Here is an 18,837-nt window from a genome sequence, read left to right on the forward strand (position 1 = left end):
GAGGGAGTTGCCAGGGTTTGCGATCATGGCAGCATCGTCTTGGTGCTTGCAGTGCTGCGTTAGAGACCCATCACCGGCTCGCTGGGCCAAGCCTGGCGGACAGGACTGCGGGTGAGCCTGGCAGCTGGGTTCTCCGTCACAGTTAAATAAATGGCAATTGTGATGGCCAGAGGGTACCAGGACGAGGAAACTGTCTCCCAGAATTGGCTGGGGGTGCTTTTCATTGATAGAGCCCAAGCGATCTAAAAGGAAGGTATGTTGGAGGCATGTTCCATTCTACAGGTGGTTTCCAGACCCATTCGGTCTCCCTTGAGCGCGACAAGTTTAAAGGACGTGTGCCTGAGTGACGTAGATACATCCTTTCCCACTATATGGGATTCACGTGCAGGGTGTATCTTTCCTCCGTCCTGGGTCTCTTCCTTGACAAAGGGAGCTCCCTCATATGAAGGGAGATGAAGCAGCTCAAGCAAATTGTGACTTTCCCTCTACCCTTACCTTCCCCCACAGGATATTACCAAGATGTGGGAGAGTGATCGAGTCCAAAGACGGGCAAACTACGGCGTGCTGGCCGAAACTGGCCATACACACTCGGGTATGTGTTGTCATTATGTTTCGTGGTGGGTTTTGCTCTACGATGGCACAACTGAGTCCATGTGACTCCACAGCCCCAAAAGCCGATCACGTTACAGAAGAGGTCTGCGGACCCCTTGTTTGGAGAGCCAGAGCGCTGACACAGGTTTTCAAGACCACAGACCCAGGGTAAGGATGGAGGCAGGCGCAGGTTTGTTTTCAGGGCTTCCCCGTGGAGGCGCGCGTTTGTCTCTGGCATCTACCAAAGGCTAACACGCTGCCCACGGTGGCACATTCTCTATCACAGATTAACTTAACCCGTCAGGGACGTCTTTGGCTGATGACAGGCAAGGGAGAAGAAAGAGAGCAGATGGATGGATGGATTGCCAGCTTTTAAGTCGGGGCTGTTTCCTCCCAAATGACATCGCGGGCCACCCTTCACTCGCCCCGAGCCCACCCGCATTAAGGAGAGAACGTCGACTTGTAAATCGTTCAGAACCTGACCAGTGGATATGCCACGCCAGGCTGCCTGGTGAATTTGAACAGAAGACCCGTCTGGAAGCAAGTATCTCTCATTAGATGCTAAATGATAAGGAAAAGCAGATGACACCCTATCAAGTCCCAGCAGAAAAATCGTCAAGAGATGGGAGATTTCTCTGACACGAGAGTCAGGCTTTCTCCTCTTCCGATCCAACCCACTCCACTAACACATTCAAAAGTGAAGTCGTTCCAAGTGGTTTGTGGCTTCACCGTGGAAAAGTCTTCCTGTGAGCTACATGCAGACTCGCGTAGACACAGAACCTGCCCGCATTCAAGCGGAGGCCTATTGGCTTTATTTCGCACGCCTGTCTCAGCTGGGTGCCAGGCTCAGAGCCCTCAGGCATTGTGTCATCACAGGGAACACAGGAGCAGGGGTTGCCTTGGAAACGTGCCACCCACAGGTCTTGCTCTACTCCAGAAAACCATCACTTTGAGCTCCTTCAACCCCACCTGCGTTGGGCACTGCCCATTCTTTGTACCCTGCGATGGCCCCCGTGTCACACGTGGCACTTGTGAAGACTTCTTGACATAACCGTCTTTCTTCTGAGACCTTGAGCACCCCCTGGACTGCTGGGGTTTGATTCCTCTTGCGAATAAATAAAGTAGGACTTTGTGAAGATGTTGCTCAAGCCACGTCTGATGCTCTACGTCAATTGATTGTCATTGGCCTGTAGAGAGGCCGTCTTCAGGGTAAGAACTGTTTTCTTCGTCTTCCTAATCTTCACCTAACCTTACGCATACTTGGTGTTCAAAGAAGTTTCGTAGAAGAGTTAAGAAAACTTGATAGATAATGTTTGTTGGCATCAGTCAGGGTTCTCTAGAGAAACTAAACCAACGGGAAATATATGGGGTAGGCATAGAGGGAGGGGAGAAGGGAAGGAGGGAGGGAGAAAAAGAGAAGGAGGAGTGGATTGATTGATTATAAGGAATTGGCTGACACAATTATGGAGGCTGAGGAGTCCCACAGTCTGCCATCTGCAAGCTGGAGGCCCAGGAGAGCCCGTGGTGGGTAATTCAGTGTGAGTGTGAAGGATTGAGAACCCAGGGAGCCGAGGCTACAAGCGCCAGTTCAAGGGCAGGGGCCCAATGCCCAGCTCAAACCATCAGTCCGAGAACTCAACCTTTCTTCCACCTCTTTGATCTACTCCTGACGTCACCTGATTGGATGGAGCCCACCCACCCCAGAGAGGGCTACCTGCTTCACTCAGTCTTACTGATCCAATGCTCATTTCATGTCCTCTAGCCAAATATCTGGGCACCCTACCGTATCCATCACACGTAGATAGAAACGGTATATACGGCGTTTAAATTGTCCCATCACGAGATGCACACAGAGACGGCCTCGTGAACAGAGGCGTTCTTAGGGCAGGGGTTGGCAGACTTCTCTTCTCTCTCTCTTTTTTTATTTTTTTTAAGGATTTTATTTATTTGAGAGGGGGAGAGAGCAAGAGTAAGCAAGAGCACACGAGCATGAGAGAAGGGGGAGGGATAAGGAGACCCCTCACCCCCGCTGCACAGGGAGCCCTACACAGGGCTGGACCCCAGGACCCTGGGGTCATGGCATGAGCCAAAGGCAGACGCTTAACTGACTGAGCCATCCAGGTGCCCCCGACTTTTCTGCAAAATGCCAGACAGTAGATGTGTTAGGTTTGCTGGTCCCTCTTACCACCACCTGACTGCTATTTCCTTGCCAAGTGAAAGCAGCCACAGACGATCTGTGAATATACGGGCACGGCTGCGATCCAGAGGCACGTTATGAAACCAGGTCTTGGGCTGCACTTGGTCCCCAGGTTGTGGTCTGTGGATCCCTGGAAATGCCCCCACAAGGAAATCCTGCACAATCCCTGTCACATAGAAACAACTGCACATTGAGCTAAAGATACCTTGCCATTTGTTTTCTGTCCGGGAAAGAAAGAAGCAGATGTTCAATTTCTCACAAAGAAACTTTTTTTTAAAGGATTTTATTTATTTATTGGCGAGAGAATAAGCAGGGGGAAAGGCAGAGGGAGAGGGAGAAGCAGAGACGCTGCTGAGCAGGGAGCCTGACATGGGGCTCGATCCTGGGACCCCAAGATCATGACCTGAGCTGAAGGTGGACCCTTAACCGACTGAGCCACCAGGCGCCCCAAGGGGTTTCTTAAAAAACACTCTTCTCAGGGGCTTGCAGGCAAACAGCAATGAGCATCATTTCCCTTTTGCTGGCCCCTTCATGTGTACCGTTTGTGAATCACTTGTGTTCTCTACCCCTCACGTCGTCTATGGAAATCAGTTTAACTGAGTTGAGAAATGTGGGCTTGGCTGGGAATTCTTCTTTTGACTCCATTAAATAGGCAAGAAAAAAAAAAAAAAAGAACCTGTCTTCATTTCTCTAAAAATGGTTATTTTAATCAATTCGTGAATCTTGCCGAGATGTGATAGCTGAGGGCACCTTCGGTCTGAGGGGTTAGAGACCATCAGCATCCCATCTACGATGTGATATTAACAGATTGACACACAGAATGGGCGGAATCATTTTTCATCACTTCAATATTGGGACCAATTTCATGGGTGACCTCTGAGGTTCGCATCCATCCCACTTCTTGAATATTTCACGCCGGGTTAAAAATTACATTGCTATTTCCAGAAAAACAAATTTGAGTATGGCTTGTCAGACTTTCAGGGAAATACAGAGGGACAAAAAAAAAAAAAAAAAGTTCATTGATGGGATAAAGAAGGCTGTTGACGTTCCCTGCACAAGTTCATGAACTTTCTTTCCTGTTTGGGTACTTTTGTTATTTATAGAAATTGAGTCATCTCAAGATGGATTTCAAAGAGATGTATTAGACTTTCCCTTGGGCATTAGCTGAGCCCAGCTCGCCTACAAAGGCTTGGAAGAAAAGTCTGGGGTGCTTGAGAATTTCTCAGGAACGTGTTGGGTACGGGCATGCTACATGGTCTCTCTAGCTTATCTTCACTGCAGGCCTGAAACCTCCAAATCTTCCAAGAGTGAGGATGACAAAGAGCCGAGTCGTGAAGGGATCCTGCCCCTCTTTCCCTTGTTTTGTGACTCACATTGAAGTGTAGCCCGTGATTCGTGTCTATCTAACACTTCTCACCCAGTGTCTCTGGGTACGGACATGCAGGGTCGCTCCTGGACTTTTAGCAGATTCAAGCTTCACTTTGGATGGAGCCGGTGCAGAAGATTGAAAACCGTCCTGGAGCAGCAGCTGTCAGAGTTCTCCTTGCGGAAGCCTAGTCCCCCTCAGGATCGTAAAGCGTTCCTCTAGAAGGAGCTGCATTCTCTGAACGGTTTGCAATACGATTGCACGTCGTCCCTGCAATGCTCCTGCAAGGGTGTCAGATGCACGAGCTCCTCAAAGGTTCATAGATACAGGAGGATACGAATTCGGTTAACGTGCTTCCAGGCAACATCTGGGCCGTACAGACCCTTTGTGTCGGGGGAAGTAGTAATAACCGTCCACACACCGGCGTTCCATGAAATACGATATCACAAGGCCTGCATGATTTTATTAAAAGGCAGATTGTATTTCTGGCGGCGTGGGGATGGGGCTGGACAGTCCACCTTTGTGACAAGCCTCCAGGTGAGGCTGATGCTGCTGGTCCCTGGACGCCGAGCAGCACAGGCATGGGGACCACCTGCTAAAGTTGTAGCTTCAGTCTTCCCATTCTCATGCTCCTTCACTTGAACCACGTCCAAAGACCCAGTTATTGCCCGTCATTGTTGCTATTGTTTGAATCCCCACCAGGTCAGTGAAGCCGGGCTGCCCATTAGAATCATCTGAAAAGCAATTTAAAATACCTCGGGAGCGCCTGGGTGGCTCAGGGGCTCAAGCATCTGACCCTTGGTGTCAGCTCTGGTCATGGTTGCAGAGTCATGGTACCGAGTTCCGGATCGGGAGTCTGCTTGAGATTCTCTCTCTTCCCCTCCTGTCTCTCTCTCTCTCTCTCTTTTTTCTTCTTAAGATAAATAAATGAAATTTGAGAGAGAGAGAGAGAGCACAGAGGGAGAGGGAGAAGCAGACTCCTTGCTGCACACTGAGCCCAATGCGGGGCTCGATCCCAGGACCCTGAGGTCATGACCTGAGCCCAAGGCAGATGCAGAGCCACTCAGGGGCCTTTTAGAAATAAAATAAAATAAATAAAATAAATAAAATAAAATAAGATAAGATAAATTAAATTAAATTAAAAATTAAATGAAATAAAATGAAATACAATGAAATGAAATAAAAATAAAATAAATAAAATAAAAAATAAAATGAAATAAAATGAAATACATGAAATGAAATGAAATGAAATAAAATAAAATAAATAATAAAATAAAATGAAATGAAATACAATGAAATAAAATAAAATAATAAAATGAAATGAAATACAATGAAATAAAATAAAATAATGAAATGAAATACAATGAAATAAAATAAATAAAATAAAATTAAATAAATTAAATAAATAAAATTAAATAAAATTAAAAATAAGATGAAATGAAATACAATGAAATGAAATAAAATAAAATAAAATAAATAATAAAATAAAATAAAATGAAATACAATGAAATAAAATAAAAATAAAATAAATAAAATAAAAAATAAAATGAGGGATCCCTGGGTGGCACAGCGGTTTAGCGCCTGCCTTTGGCCCAGGGCGCGATCCTGGAGACCAGGGATCGAATCCCACATCAGGCTCCCGGTGCATGGAGCCTGCTTCTCCCTCTGCCTATGTATCTGCCTCTCTCTCTCTCTCTGTGTGAGTATCATAAATAAATGAAAAAAAAATGAAATACAATGAAATAAAATAAAATAAATAATAAAATAAAATAAAATGAAATAAAATAAATAATAAAATGAAATGAAATACAATGAAATAAAATAAGTAAAATAAAATAAAAAATAAAAATAAAATGAAATACAATGAAATATGAGGAAATACGATGGAATGAAATGAAATGAAATGAAATAAATAAATAAAATAAAATAAAATAAAATAAAATAAATAAATAAAATAAAATAAAATAAAATAAAATAAAATAAATAAAATAAAATAAAATAAAATAAAATAAAAACAGCCAGGTCCTAGAACGCTGAAATCAGAATCGCTAGTGTGCTGTATGGACATTTTAAAAAATAGGGGGTGACATTTATATAACATAGAATTGGCCATTTACAAACGTACAATCTAGAAGCTTCTAGCACGTTCTCAATGCAGCGCAACTATGACCGATACCTAATTTCTGCACCTTCCGCGGCTCCCAAAGCAAGTCTGTACCCATGAAGCAGTCGCTCCGCCGTGGCCCCTGACCTCAGCTCCAGGCAACCAACTCATCTGCTTTCCGACCCGATGCATTCCCCTATTCTGGACGTTTCATATGCACAGAAGCATATACAATGTGCTCTTGCGTGTCTGGATCTTTGCAGTCGCCCCGACATCGTCGCAGGTGTGACAACATCACCACGTGGCCTCAGTGGCCGAGACCTCTTCCACGGTGGAGCTGGGCCACGTTTTGTGCATCTGTTAACCTGCTGATGGAGACGTGGGCCGTGTGCACCCCTTGCTGCCTGCGAGTAGTGCGGCTGTGAACACACGTGTGCATACCTCTGCTTGAAGGCCTGTGCGCACTCCTCCTAGGTCGGTGCCTCGGCGGGGAACTGGAGCATCATGTGCTAACTGCATTTTGCAATTTATTTGAAGAAATGCCAATGTGTTTCTGACAGTGGCTGTGCCGCCTCACGTTGCCACTGGATGCTGCTACTTCCTAAAAGTTCCAGCACCCCGGGGACAATGACCGCCCTACCAGGAGGGTTGGCTCTCACAACGCGCCTCATGCATATTTGATTAATTCAGTGGGGTCCCTGCGCCGGTAGCATCAGCATTAGCTAGAAACTGGTTACAAGTGTAAATTGTTGTTTCCCCCTGGAGACCCTGTTAGTGGGAAACCACGAAGGTGGTGAGGGGCATTTTGAGCAAGTCGTCCGTAGGACTTTAAAGCTTCGAAATGGATGCTCTATGCACAATTTTTTGAAAGATTTTATTTATTTATTCATGAGAGACACAGAGAGAGAGAGGCAGAGACACAGGCAGAGGGAGAAGCAGGCTCCGTGCAGGGAGCCCGATGCAGAACTTGATTCCTGAGCTGAAGGAATCATGCCCTGAGCTGAAGGCAGACGCTCAACCCAAGCCACCCGGGTGCCCCCTACACACAATTTCCTAACTTGCAATGTGTCCAGCTAATTCTACATCACATGCACCTGCCCCTGTCATGAATCATTATTTGAAACTACAGCTGAACACCTGCAGATGCTCTTCTAAAACAAAACAAGCCCATTCTGCATCTAACTGCTCCTTTTGGGGTGAAAGGATGGCGCATGGTTCTGCCCATTTTCCCCCTGGTATAAATAGTACACAATGAATCTGCCAACACGTGTGGATATTTCCAGCGCTTACGTTTGGAGTCATCATTAGCAGATTACAGAGACAGACTCCGGGCCATCTTCCCCTTTCCGCGGCTCGGTGGGCTCAGTGGGTGTGGGTTCTCTGAGTGGCCGGGAAAGCGGTACTTCCTTATGCCCCAGAGGGGGAAGGCTCCAAGGAACACCGAAGACGTGTGGCACCTTGCAAATGTTGCTGGGTCACTGGTGACGGGTTGATCCGTTTCCCACATCCGGGGGAAAGAGCTAGGGAGTCGCATCCATGCTCTGGACCTGGTGTCCCTCTGTGTCTTCGATACTGAGGACGACGCTCTGTCCAGCCGTTTAACTTCTCCGCGCGTGGTTTCTCTGTTTACAACTGAAGGGCGCTCGCAGGGCTGTTGGGAAGCACCAGGTGAGGCACCGAACACGAGCACAGTGCAACGTCCGACGGCGTTTCCTGACCGTGTGCACGGCTTCGAGAAGCTTCACTCCCAGAGGACTCCCGGCCGTGGAAATATCCTCCTGTGACTGGAGCAGACGCTGTAACCAGCCTGCCCTAAGCTGTTTTCTTGGCTCTGAACTCTCACGGGGCCACGGCAGCCTTATTCTTCACATGTGCACACACACGACTCAAATCTCCGGGGGTCACTTTAGCTCAGGTGGGATTTGCAGGGAGCATGTTCCTAGATTGTCGTCCGCTAGTTGAAAGCGAAAGCCATTGGGGAGGGAATGCATCACCATATATGACCCGGTTTGGGTCTGAGTCCAAAGGCAATATTTACGTTGCTTCTATGATCGTGTTTTTTTTTTTTTAAGATTTATTTATGTATTTGAAAGAGAAAGTGTGTGCACATGATGTGGGCGAGAGGCAGAGGCAGACGATGTCAAGCAGACTCCCCAGTGAGCACCGGGCTCGATCCCATGACCCCGAGATCGTGACCTGAGCCAAAAATCAAGACTTGGATGCCTAACGGACAGGAGCCACCCCGGCTCCCCTCATAGGCTGCTTGCTACACGCAGCAATTTTGCTCTGTCAGTGGTTTCTATGGTCAAAAAGCCCAAACAAGGGAAAACACAGGGGGGAAAACCCCTAAGGAGTCAGCCCTGCAAATCTAGAGACTCTAATAACAGAGTACTTGACCTCGATGACGTCTAGTCAAGGCGGAAAGCTCTTCTTTCCTTGACGGCGTGACATCGGGCATAGAGAGACCGTAGCATAGAACCACCTGCACGGTTGAGACGTTAAGAATCAAGAACCCAGATCAAGTTCCCAGCGCACTTAGCATAAAGCTGATGTTCAGAGGACATCCCAGGCATGAGGAGGAACTCAGCTCTGCTGCGTCGTTTCTCTGACCATGAAAAACATGAATAGCTTCTCCCTCCCACTCCTTTGTGTTGTTTTTGGCCCCTGATGCAGAGTTAAGGGGAAAGTTTGATGTCGCTGGTTAGTGCACTTGCTTCCAAGACCTTCCCGTGTCTATGCTGTGCTGCTTCTTTACGGAGGTCACCCCAAGTCCTTTTCTAGAGGCGACACGATAAAGACCCAGAAAGGCCAACAGAGCCAGCCAACGGATACGGCGAAGTGCCAGGCTCCGTAGTCGATCCTGCTTTGTCTTCTCCGAAGCTCCCCATGGTCGCTCCTTACCTGGAAACGACAACACCGACGTGAAAAGAGGTGACAGTCTCCGCGTCCACTAGCTGCCCGTAAACAAGCCCGGCCTTCCTCTCTAATTTCGGAAAATTTGTGGACTATGAGAGCTGCCGCGAGCATCAGCGGGCTCTGGAGCTGCTCTGGTCGCTTGCAGAGATACTTGGCCACCCGGGCCCTGCACCGCGCGTGATATTTCTCGCAATAGAGATGCATTTGGAAAAGGCTATTCCGGACCTCTTGGTGTGTGTTCAGGCGCCAATACGAGGAGGCATGCGGCCTGGGAAGAACAGAGAGGGGCTTCGGGCTTTTGGGTCCCTTTCTCGGGTGCAACAGGCAGCGTCCGCAGCGTCTCAAAGGGAGGGCTTGCCAAGGGGGCGGGCCTCCATCAGCACCAGGGCCCACGGGACCGTCTGCATGCTTCCTCCTGGGGCACCTGGGGATGGCAGGGGGAGCTGTGACTGTGCCAGGTCTCCAGGCCCACCATTCTTGGTGTGTTGCCACCGCCGCCAGGCTTGATTTACAGCCTTAATGCTCCCTCGGTGCACCCGAGCAGCTCCCGCAGGCTGCACGAGACACGGAGACTGACACGAGGTGAGATTGAGCCTCTTTCGATGCAACTGCTTCCGTGAACGTCAGGAGCAGGGAGCTGAGCATCCTGTGCATGTGCAGGGCCGAAGGCAGCTCTCCAAGCCTGAGCAGCCCGTCAGCAGCGGGGGTTTCCGAGCGCCTCGCTCTCAGACCCCGCAGGGGCGGAAAGAAGAAGCAGCAGCAGAAGAAAATTCCAGAGGCTTTCCGATGGGGCTGACACATGCAGGGTTAAATAAAACCAGGGGTATGGCTGGAAAGCCCGGGGCCGCCTCCCTTCCCTGTTGAATACGTCGCATTAGCTGCAGCCCGAGAAAGCCGCATTTGTTATGCGGACAGCGTTCATTGTCGGGGGCTGATGGGGACGCGGTGGTGCCCGCCACACAATGAATCGGCCCTCTGAATACCCAACTGGGAAGCCACTGGAACCGGGGCGCGGCACACACCCCACCAGGGTTCAAATACCCCTGGCAGCCATAAGGCCGTGCTTTGTGACCGCCGCTGACTGTGCGCTATTTTTAGGAGCGGGCATTGAGAAAGGAAAGATGGGGACGGGGACAGCCGGGTGGCCAACAACAGGACTCATTTATGATGCGGTGGCTGCGGGCGGGGGTTGCAGGCCGCTTTCCGAGCCCATTTCCCATGCTCTGGAACGGCCTTTATGTGTTAGTCAATAATTTATTATGGGCCCTCCTGGTGAATGTTGGGAATTTCAGCTATTCTGAGCATGTGCCCTGCAGAGGGAATGAAAGCAAGGCTTCAGTGCGCCCAAGAAAGCAAGGCACAGGGCTCCGGGGACAGTGCCTCCGCGCCCTTGGCGTCGGCCCGGAGGACCCGGTGACACAGGCCAGCGCCCGTTGCTGAGAACGCGGCGTGCGGCAAGCGGGGAGCTCCAAGTGGCCGCGGAGGGCACGTGGATGGTGCCCAGAGGGGCCGAGGGGGGCAGGTTCCCCCACCGAGCCGGGCAGCCAGGCAGCTTCCAGCGTCGTCCGCGCTTCCTCTTGTTCCGTTCCACGGGTGACCCCTGGGGAGGAAGCCGGCACTCATTCATCAAGCCTTCGCGGGCCTGGCACTGCCTCATGTCCGGGTAACACAGACGGCTCTTCTTCTCGAGGGATGCGCATCCCTCCAACAGGCTGTGGGCCCACCCATCCTGGAGGCCCATCGTGTCATCTGTAAAGCCCCGAGGACTTGGTGTCCCGCGTGCTCTCCGTGGGTCGACTCCACCTACAGCATTTCCCCCAAATGCGATTTCTCTCCCATTTTGGGACATGATGGCAAGGAAAGGCTTCTGCGTCTCCGAATCCCCATTGGAGGCTCAAGGCTTGGTTCTGCTGTAGGAACAGACCCTACGGGTCACAGGCTTGCTCCGGGGCCGTGAGGTCAGTAGTTGTCATCTCAGTAGGGCTTGGCCTCCTTCAGAAAGGCGCAGGGGAACGGAGACCTCGGAAGGGGATCTCAGGTCGGGGACAGTGCGTCCCGGCTGAGGTTAGCTCTGGTTTGCAAAATCGCCGGAGGTCAGGGCATTGCTGGCATCTGGGCGGTTGAGGCCTCGTCTTCCGAGGTGCGGATGGCTGCCTTCCGAGCAGGTGGGTCGTCTCCAGGTGAGACCGCGGCTCGCGAAGTGGCTGCTGTTGAGTCCCCGCCGGGCTCAGGGCCTGCCACTGCCCAACCGAGCCGTACTGACCATCCGGAAGCCGTTCTGCAAGGGGCTGACTTCTTCCCAGTGCTCCCCGCAGGCTTCCCGGCTCCCACAGGCGCCCACGCTGTCTCTGAGCTTGGGCCACTCGCAAACCTGCCTGGGACTGCTGACAACGGGAGAAGATGCGCTAACGACGGCCACCCCGGGCCCGGCCTTTCCGAGGCACGTCCTCCAGGCAGCCTACGGTCAGCAGCCACTCGGCACGAATGTGTCTGTGGGAGAGAAACACGGAGAAAGGCCCCGAGCGTTCCGTGTGCCGTGGGACTGGGCAAGGCATTTGCAGAGCGTGAGATCTGGGTGCATGCACCGAGTCAGAGTTGGGGGTTCCTCCAGGACGCCTCTCCCGCGATCAAGCACGTGAGCATTGCCTCTGAAAAGTGAGCCCCGAGGCCCCTCGTCGAAAGGCAGCCCCACTCCATCGCTCGGGAAACTGGGGGCGAGAGGGATCCTGCGAGCGCCGCACGGAGCACAGGCCTCTTACTCCTCTGGCCATCATGGGCCACGGGCTCAGCGGTGAAGCCATGAGTGGGCTCCTCACGCACGGGATGCCGGATGCAGCTGCGCTTTTCCATGAAGGATGCAAGCACCGTGGGGCCGCGAGCACAGGCTTCTCGGCTGCATCCCTGGAACCGTCACCCGGCAACGGGTGGTCTCGGCCTCGTTCCACGCTGCGGTGGCTCCTCTTCATGGCTTGCACGGGGACCGGGGGTGCCCACGTCATCCGCGTCCAATGCCGCACATCCCCAGGGGTGCGAGTGCTGGATCATAGCAGCAGACCCGATGCCCGAGCTCAGGGCCGGCCGCCTCGTCCTCCTGGAATCGGATGCCATGCCTGGGGCACAGCAGGAGACCAAGGGACTGGCCCTGTGGGGACACCGACTGTAAGACGAGGGACACAAGTGCCACGAGCAGTCCCTGCTCAAAGGGGCTGCGGGCCTCTGCTCGTTGGGGGGCCCACTCGGTCTGCGTCAGGCAGCTCGGAGGGTGGGAGCCCCCTGGAGCCTGACCCTGGCTTCACCAGGTCATTTGCTAAGGAGCCGTGATCGACCCTCACCTGCAGGCAGGTAGGCACAGAGCTCCCTGCCACCCCAGTGACCCTGACTTCCTGGAGCACGGTCTCGGTCAGGTCGGCGCCTCGTGCCCACAGACCACGGCGTGAAAACGAATGTGCCATCTGTGTAGACATGCTTCTCTTTTCCCACAATCTCTGGAATAATCTGAGAATGGGTCCGTGAGGGAGCGATCGCCCAGGCCCTGAGACAGGCGCCAGGATGGGCGGGAGACGTGGGGCCAGTTATGGCAAAGAATCGGACGCAAAAGTGAAGGTGGTGGCCTCACTGTCTTCCACATACACCAGCCACAAGCCGGGGGCTCCCTGCTACACCCCCTAAACTTACTAAACCGTGACACTGCATCACCTGCAGTTTTATTTTGCCTTTCTTTCAAAATTCCTCCACTCGGCAAATGCCTCACCTACAAAACTCATTCGCCAAGTACCAATTACCTGGGGCGCGTTTGCAAGAGATCCGTCATTTCCGTATCTGAGCATTCCTCTGCAAGTTTTATTTCCCTCGTTGATGCTTCCCGTTGTCAGAGAAATGGACCCTTCCGGAACCTTTACTGTGTTGTGTCCCGGGAGGGTGTTCTGAGCTCACACACAGACAGGGGAGTTACCTAGTGATCATTGGTTGCATGGGAAGGAGTCTGTCAACCAATGATCACTAGGTAACTCCCCTGTCAAAAAATTTGCCTTAAAAAAAAATTTTGCCTTCCACTCCTTAATGTTATAAACGTTTGTTTTCCCATCGCTGTCTTGCCTTGAGGCAAGAAGGAGCAACATGGCAGACGCCTGAATTGTAATATGCTTCCATCACAGCTTCCCCGGCACTCCCCTCAACCAAAGAAAAAAACCCTAAAAACTTTATAAGGAAGACCATTCGTACATAGGACAAATTGGCCAGCATCTCTTATAAACGGATGTGGGTTTGATGCCAAGGCACTAGTTGGGCTCTGGTGTCCTATCCACTACACGCATCTCTCTTTCGACGCAGATTCTGCGTGATGTAAGCACAACACGTCTTGCTCACGTCCATCGGGCGACGTTCAGGGTCTTTTCCCCTAAAGCTCATCCACCATTTAAAGCCTGAGCCAAGATGGAACCATGTTCACAAACACTCAGCTCACTGTTCTCGTCCTTTCTAAGACCCCACACCACTTAAGGTGTCAACGCAATGCCATTCCACTTTTCATTCACTTCTTCAATACCCGTTTATCAATCATCGAGTATGTGTCCAACCAAAGGCTCGACCCCAGGCTCGACCCCATACCAACAGGGAGACCGAGATACTCAATGCCTGGCTCTTAGAGTCTAAAATCTCGAAGCAGAGAGACACACAGGTCTTTTTATTAAGATCATGAGTCCCCCTTCAAGGCGAGTGACATCTACTATCTTACATAGGTCACAGCTTCTCTACGTGGAATTCCCAGCAGTGTCTTAAAGAGAGAGAGAAAGGAAAAAATAAAGAAAACGACAAGAGTAAGACACTGAGTGAATAATTCCAATGACCATGTATAGATTCTTTGCAACATCACCCATCCTTCTCTGTTGACAAAAGTCACACAGTGCAGATTTTAGGTATTCCAAACATTCTTTGCTTCTTTGAGTCTCTACCAACTTCCATATGGGGCAGGAATGTGCACTGCTCTCTTCTGGACACCGGATTAAAGCATCTAATGTATTCTAAAAGCCGAGCATTGCTCACTGGCCCAACTGTGCCACATTGACTGGCCCTTATCTCCAGCCCACGTTCAATACATCCCTCTAATCTGTGGGACTTGTTCCTCAGGATCTTGTCAAATATCCCCACCATCTCCTAGATCTTGTTAGGTAGAAAGATACTCGTTATATTCCTCTCAAAACCCATGGTTTTTCTCAACTTTCTCCTCTGTACCATGATGAACATTTCCAGCAGATGCCCCATTTACGTCTTGAACGTTCTCTCCCTAACCCATCCCCCTCCAAGGTTGATTTACACCAGATTATAGCATCAGCCCGTCGGCAGGGCACTGGTCAAATTTCACGCGGGTTACCTGCTTTGTGTGACGTCACCTCGGTAGACAGGCCTCAGAAGCGATTTGGTGGAGAAAAATCCACTGGAGAATCAACCAACATGGAATCAGAACCGTGAATTACCTAAAATAAAACACAACGTAAATCATGACAAGAGAACATAAAACTGCTTGCTCTGGCCGCAAACCTGTATCCTTTGGACCTCGGGCTGCTTGCTGAATATAAGCTGAAAGGTCTGTGTGTCTGCATTTGTAGCTGTGAGCACCGATAACAGATCCCCCAGCAAAATACATCACATTCAGACCTCTTTATTGAGGTAGACGTCCAGGGAGGAAATAGAAAGTTTGTGTCATTGTTAGAATCTCCCCATTGCTTGGTCTCTTATTACCCTGTTGTGTTTTGCTTTTTTGTGCTATGGAATACTATTACTTTTGTTTTAATTCTGTGACATTACTGGTGAAGCCAATCCAATGGACAGGACCGAAGAGTAGCAGAACACATCACCCCAAAATGCGCCACTTTACTATACAGATTATTTTGAGTTGTGGCCACTTGAAAACCAGCAGATGGACGGAGGGGTTTTCCATGAACTTACTTCATCTACCTAAAGACACTTCACCCCAAAGGAATTCAACTGTCGTCAATGCCCTCTCCAGGACTGTCATCAACCACAAAGACGGTCTCCTGTCACAGGAAAGGAGATTCGACCCCAGGCCCTGGCAAATTTTGCCACAAACTGTCATGCCTCCACCTGTTCTTCCAAGGGCCCAGTCGTCTTTCCTGAACTCATTTACTCTCCCCGCCTACATCCGCCTTCCCTTCGCCTATTCAGATTCCAAACTCTAAAGCCACTTCTTTGGGTTTTCCATTTTTCCCGGGGTATCCCCCATGTATACAGGAGGTAGACGTGTTAATAAACTTGTGTGAGTTTTTCCCTTGTTAACCTGCATTTTAATTATACGGGTCTCAGAAGAAAACTCGGAACGGTAGAAGGAAAATTATTTTTCTTCCACTACACAATCCTTTATGTAACTGTAGGTAATTACTTTTCCCTGAAACTCTTTTACACAATTTCCTAGTGTTTATAGGATAATAACCTCAGACTAAAAATGAAAACATAATTTCTTGTTTGTTGAGGATGGAACGGTGTGGCCATCGATGACTTTCTTTTAAATGTCTTTGATACTTGACACACCTTGCCTTTGGTACTTGAATGCGATGTACACTTATGCTTAAATTGTTTACACTTTAAAAATCATTAGACTCAAGGATTATCTTTATAGTTACCACCAAAAGCTTGTGAAAAGTTACATTTATGAATCTTGAAGCAGACCAATGTTTTACTAACACTTTGGCTACTACACTTTTGTTCTTAAAGCCTGTGCTTATCACAGAAAGTAAAACCTAGTTTGCATATAACCTCAGGGTTTTTAAAAAATATTATCTTAGTTCATAACAAAAGCATTAAACCTTCATTCAGTGAATATTTGGTGAGCACCAACTGTGTGTTGATACACATTCTAAGTGAAGGTACAGGGCAGTGATAAGGACAGGTAATGTCACATTCATGCAGCCTATTCATACAATAAACAGATAGGTGAGCAGAAATAATTTATGCCACCATGCTGTTTTGTGTATTGGAGAATGCAAAACAAAGAGATGGGATGGTCACAATGCCCCAGAGATTCAGAGTGATTCTGAGTTGGCCGGTAGGGGTGATAGTGTCGACAAGTGGTGGGGGAAGGTTCCCCAAGGTTCCCCAGCAGAGATGACACTCAGACTCTCTGGATGATGACAGGGGCCCGGCAGATGCAGAGTCTGGGGAAATGGGCTTGTCGATAATAGGACAGAAGAAAGGACTGTCAGTTGGAGGCTAGCGAGCAAAGAGGGGAGCAGGAAGATATGAAGCTCAAGAGGTGAGCAGGGGGCAGGGTCACTGGGAGCCTTGGGGTCTTGGGAACAAGTCTGCATGTTAGCCTGGGCTTAATGGGAAGGCTTCGAGGGTGTTAAGGCGAGATGTATTTTTGCCAAAAATCATTCCATCTGCAGTTGTGAACATAGAGTGAGGGAAGTGTGAGAGGAAGCAGCAAGAGACAGACTAATGCACTGGTGTAGGAATGAGAGCTCAAGGCCTTCTGGCTAGAGTGACAGTGGTACCCAGACAGAACATAGATGGGGCCAGCAGGACTGAATAACAGATTGTATATGGGATGTGAGGGGAGGGAAAGAATCAGGAGGTCTGATAGGCTTTTTGTATATTTAACAAAGATGAGTAGATAGATGATACACAAATGGTAGGTAGATGATAAATAAGTGATTAATAATTTGGTAGGTAGGTAGATTGATGATAGATAATAAATAGTTGATGCATAGATTGATGAAGGATGGATGGTGGAATGGATACAGGGATAGATAGACAGGATGAACGGATGGTGTAATGGATGGATAGATAAATATGTACATAGATAAGATGGATGGATGTATTATAGGTGGATAGATAGATGATAGGGCGAGCTCTCAGTAAGTAATTTGTTTTTTCCTTTCTTTATGGTATGTGGATAAAAAATTTCAATGGTTCTCTCCATTTAACAAGAAAGTGACTGAAGAAAATTATTGGCATTTTGACTTGGTCTAAGTGAAGCTAGTTTCAGCTAAATGGCAAACTACTCTGTGAGAAAGTCACTCATTGCTCAAAGAAAGAATGAAAAAGAATAACTTACTTAAATTGAGAGTGTACCCCAATGGGATCCCCCTTTCCACTGACAAATGGCAAAGTGCCAGCTAAAGCCTGAATGTGTGAATGTGGACTGAACCTCATGGCCTTAGAAAAGCTAGTCAGCCCTGAAGAAGACTTTCAGCCACACTGACTTGCTTATCTAGAAAAATCTAGAAAAGACAGACTTTTCTAGGATCTTTTGAAGGGTACCCTGCTTTGAAGGGTAGCTCGCTCTTTTTCTTCCTTTCCTTTCCTTTCCTTTCCTTTCCTTTCCTTTCCTTTCCTTTCCTTTCCTTTCCTTTCCTTTCCTTTCCTTTCCTTTCCTTTCTTTCCCTCTTGTTCTTCTCTTATTTTCTCTCTTTTTTATTTTACTATAAATATCTTTGAATTCCTCCAGAACCTAACTTTAGATTTTTCACAAGTTGGGTGCAAGACACTGTGCTCCTAGCACAATCTGACAGAGTGTGGTGTCTGGGGTTGAGTCCTGCAGGAAGCCGACTAAGAGGGTGATTAACAAGCACAAGGTTCATCAGGATCTACATGTGTGAAAAGAAAGGGACACAAGCAAGATTGCAGACAGGGCGAGGTTAAAAGCACGGAATATAGGATGCTTCTAAAAGCTGGAAAGACAAGGACATAGATCCTTCCTCATGTCTCCAGAAAATACACAGCCTTGCCAGCACTGTGCATCAGATGTCTGACCTTCAGAATGGAGAGCCTGCTTCTCCCTCTCTGCTGCTCCCTCTGCTTATGTTCTCTGTCAAATAAATGAAATATTAAAACAAATAAGAAGAACAGGGTGGATCACCATAGTAGCTACTCTGAATTCCCTTCTGTGGGAAGAGGAGTACCCGCCCCTAGAATCATAATCAGATTATGCAAAGTGCAGAGGGGTCAGACAAGTGGGGACTGCAGGCAGGCTACCTGGACTTTCTCTGAAACATGTATTTAGAAGAAGGTCTCAGCTTACCCAGTTTTGCATACCCTACTGAGAAATATGAAACCTGAAAGCTAATCATCATCTCCTTCCAGAGTAAGGATTATTTATTTATTCCTGAGAACTTGTTTATTTATTCCTGAGTCAGTGGAATTGGCCATCCGCAGTAGGCTCACAAAACGGTAACTCCCAAATATTCAATCCTGTTCAAGAGGATTTCCAGCAAATCCCATTTCTTCCATCTCAGCTACATTTCTAGGATTGGCTGTAGGGTCGTGTAGATAGGATTTGTGTGGCTTGTCCCTTCTTTTGCTCTTGAGAAGAGCCACAGCTCCACTGTCCAGGACATCCGAGAACCATAATGCCATCTCTGGGAATCAGAGAGCCCGACTGGTAGTCAGGAGGACCACGTCCATGAATCTAGAGGCATGTATCTTCTCTTACACGTTCATTAATGAGCCCCTCTCACATTCTAGGCACTCTTCCTGGCTTATATTATTTAGTTATTGCTGTGTGACAAATCATCCCTGAACACAGCCACTGAAAACATCAAACACTGATTATCTCACAGCTTCTGTGGGTGGACAGGCCAGATGCGGCTTGGCTGGGTTCCTCTGGCTCAAGGTATCTGATAGGCTTGCAGCCCCTCTGTTGGTCAGGGC

The 18,837-nt window shown here is 48.9% G+C and overlaps 1 long non-coding RNA gene across 1 annotated transcript in view; it reads left to right on the forward strand.

Annotated features, from left to right (window-relative positions):
• The first annotated feature begins 1,357 nt into the window (after positions 1-1,357).
• The window catches only part of LOC102152007, a 31,118-nt gene continuing 13,638 nt past the window's right edge, over positions 1,358-18,837 (forward strand). Inside the window, exon 1 of the long non-coding RNA XR_005386085.1 lies at positions 1,358-1,800. This is a non-coding gene — a long non-coding RNA (uncharacterized LOC102152007). The remainder of the gene's footprint in view (positions 1,801-18,837) is intronic.

This window comes from Canis lupus, chromosome X (assembly GCF_011100685.1).
Source record: "Canis lupus familiaris isolate Mischka breed German Shepherd chromosome X, alternate assembly UU_Cfam_GSD_1.0, whole genome shotgun sequence".
NCBI lineage: Eukaryota > Metazoa > Chordata > Mammalia > Carnivora > Canidae > Canis > Canis lupus.